General features: G+C 32.7%; 1 protein-coding gene across 1 annotated transcript in view; it reads left to right on the top strand.

The window, feature by feature from the left end:
* LOC143034312 (uncharacterized) overlaps positions 1 to 2,500 on the top strand; it is a 56,752-nt gene that overhangs the window by 7,088 nt on the left and 47,164 nt on the right. The gene's annotated exons all lie outside the window — the stretch shown is intronic.

The following is a 2,500-nucleotide window of genomic DNA, read 5'->3' as shown; positions in this document are numbered from 1 at the left end:
TCTAAACTTTAAATCTAATCAGTTTTAGAAGTTTATGAAAGAATATCGTTTCATTGAGGAAAAGCACTTAGCTTTGAAAATATGTAAATTGTAGCTAAATTTCTAAAGAAACAATGAGGGAAAAAAAATTGAATTCTTGTAGACTTCTTGATCATTTTCAAGAAAAAAAAATTCATTGCGAAAAAAAAAACGTTTTAGTCGTTTTGGGAAACCCTTACCTCAGCTGAATAAAATCATCAGGCGATAGAATGTAATGCAAACTTCGCGAGCTCATTGTGGTAGGTTTTAAACTTACGACGCCAGAATGAGGTGATTGTACTCTCGTTTGGATAGTATTGCTAGCCGGGAACGAGAAAAGCATAATATCCAGCTTTACAAATTTACCGAGTTTCCCAATAGTTCCTCAAATACTTTCGGAAGAGTAAGCCTTAAGAAAGAAATTAAATCATACGAAAATCGACTAAAACACATGAATCTGTTTTCCCTAAAAAAGCGTAGACTCAGAGGTGACTTGATACAGGTCTTTAAGATTTTAAAGGGAATTGACAACATCAAAAGTGACAAAATTTTCACATTGAATGAGAATCAGACAAGAAACAATGGTCTCAAACTGTCCGGAAATAGATTCAATTTGGAAGTAGGTAGAAACAACTTTGCCAACCGTGTAGTTAATGAATGGAATAAACTTCCTGCACAAGTAGTGCAATGTAGTTCAGTTCGAAGCTTTAAGAATCATTTAGATAGATACCTAAGAAAGATGCTGTAATGATTATAATTGATCTTATATTATTTGTTTTTGCTTTGTTATCATTTGTCTGTCTGATTTTCATTTATTATTAGTTATATGTCAATTTATTATTATCTACTATTTACCTGTTTGTTTATTATTTAAATATACCTATGCATTTATTTATGTATTTTATTTGTTATTTACATTATTAAAGTTTTTATTTATTATTTTATTATTAATATGATTTTTTTCGCATCCGACCTAGATATGGATCAAAAGGTCTCCTGTCGGCATGCACCGCCTTTGTAATCCTTTGTAATCCTTTGAATATAAGTTCATGATGGTAAGCACACTTGAGAATTAGAGAAATTTGATTGATTATTAGTTTATTTGTATGTCATATTCACTTTAAAACTTTTTGGAAACATAAGTATTACTCCTCCAATAAAATTATTCTTTATCAATTTAAGTTATGACAAAAACACGCACACACGCGCGCGCACACACACACACTCACACACATGCACGCACGCAGACAGGCACGCACGCGCGCGCACACACATACACACACATACACGCGCGCGCACGCACCAACGCACGCACGCATGCACGCACGCACGAAAAAACACACACAAACACACACGTATGAGTGTGCGTGTGTGTGTGTGTGTGTGTGTGTGTGTGTGTGTGTGTGTGTGTGTGTGTGTGTGTGTGTAAGCATGTGTGTGTGTGTGTAAGCGTGTGTGTGTATGTGTGTGTGTGTGTGTGTGTGTGTGTGTGTGTGTGTGTGTGTGTGTGTGTGTGTGTGTGTGTGTGTGTGTGTGTGTGTGTGTGTGTGTGTGTGTGTGTGTGTAATAATAATAATAATAATAATAATAATAATAATAATAATGATAATGATAATGATAATGATAATGATAATGATAATGATAATGATAATGATAATGATAATGATAATGATAATGATAATAATGATAATAATAATGATAATAATGATAATAATGATAGTAATGATAATAATGATAATAATAATAATAATGATAATAATAATAATAATAATAATAATAATAATAATAATAATAATAATGATAATAATAATGATAATAATAATAATAATAATAATAATAATAATAATAATAATAATAATAATAATAATAATAATAATAATAATAATAATAATAATAATAATAATAATAATAATAATAATAATAATAATAATAATAATAATAATAATAATAAAAGGTTTATTTTGATTGCAGTAGTACACTGACAATAATACATTACAAAAGTTGATTAAAAATGTAAAACTTAGAGTATTTACACGGTACAAGTTTACATGGAGTTCATTATGTGCACAATGGATGGGATGGCACTGTTTTTGTAGCGGTCAGTCCTTGGAGCTTTGATTGGTACGAGCAGGCTTTCCCCAAATTTCTTTAGTGCCTCACCGTGTCGTTGTGACACCCTAGATAGAGTGAGGGTGGTAAGAGCGTGGTCGTAACTGCTGTACTCCACGCCCAGGATGATCCTGCACGCTCTCTTTTGTACCCTCTCCAACTTTTGTCTCTGTGTGAAGGTGAGTGAGCTGGACCAGGCTGGTGAGGCATACATGAGGGTGGGGAGTATGAAAGTCTTGTAGACCTCCTGTAGCTCAGATGTAGGTGTTCCTAATGATTTTAATCTGCTCAGCATATACAGTTTGTAAGACGCTTTCCTGACTATGTTTGGTGACATGTTGGTTCCAATTTAACTGTTGATCGAGTGTGATGC

This window comes from Oratosquilla oratoria, chromosome 17, assembly GCF_046742065.1.
Source record: "Oratosquilla oratoria isolate Oo_2021 chromosome 17, ASM4674206v1, whole genome shotgun sequence".
Classification (NCBI taxonomy): domain Eukaryota; kingdom Metazoa; phylum Arthropoda; class Malacostraca; order Stomatopoda; family Squillidae; genus Oratosquilla; species Oratosquilla oratoria.
Note: the sequence above shows the minus strand (reverse complement) of the source record. Positions and strands in the feature narration are given on the sequence as shown.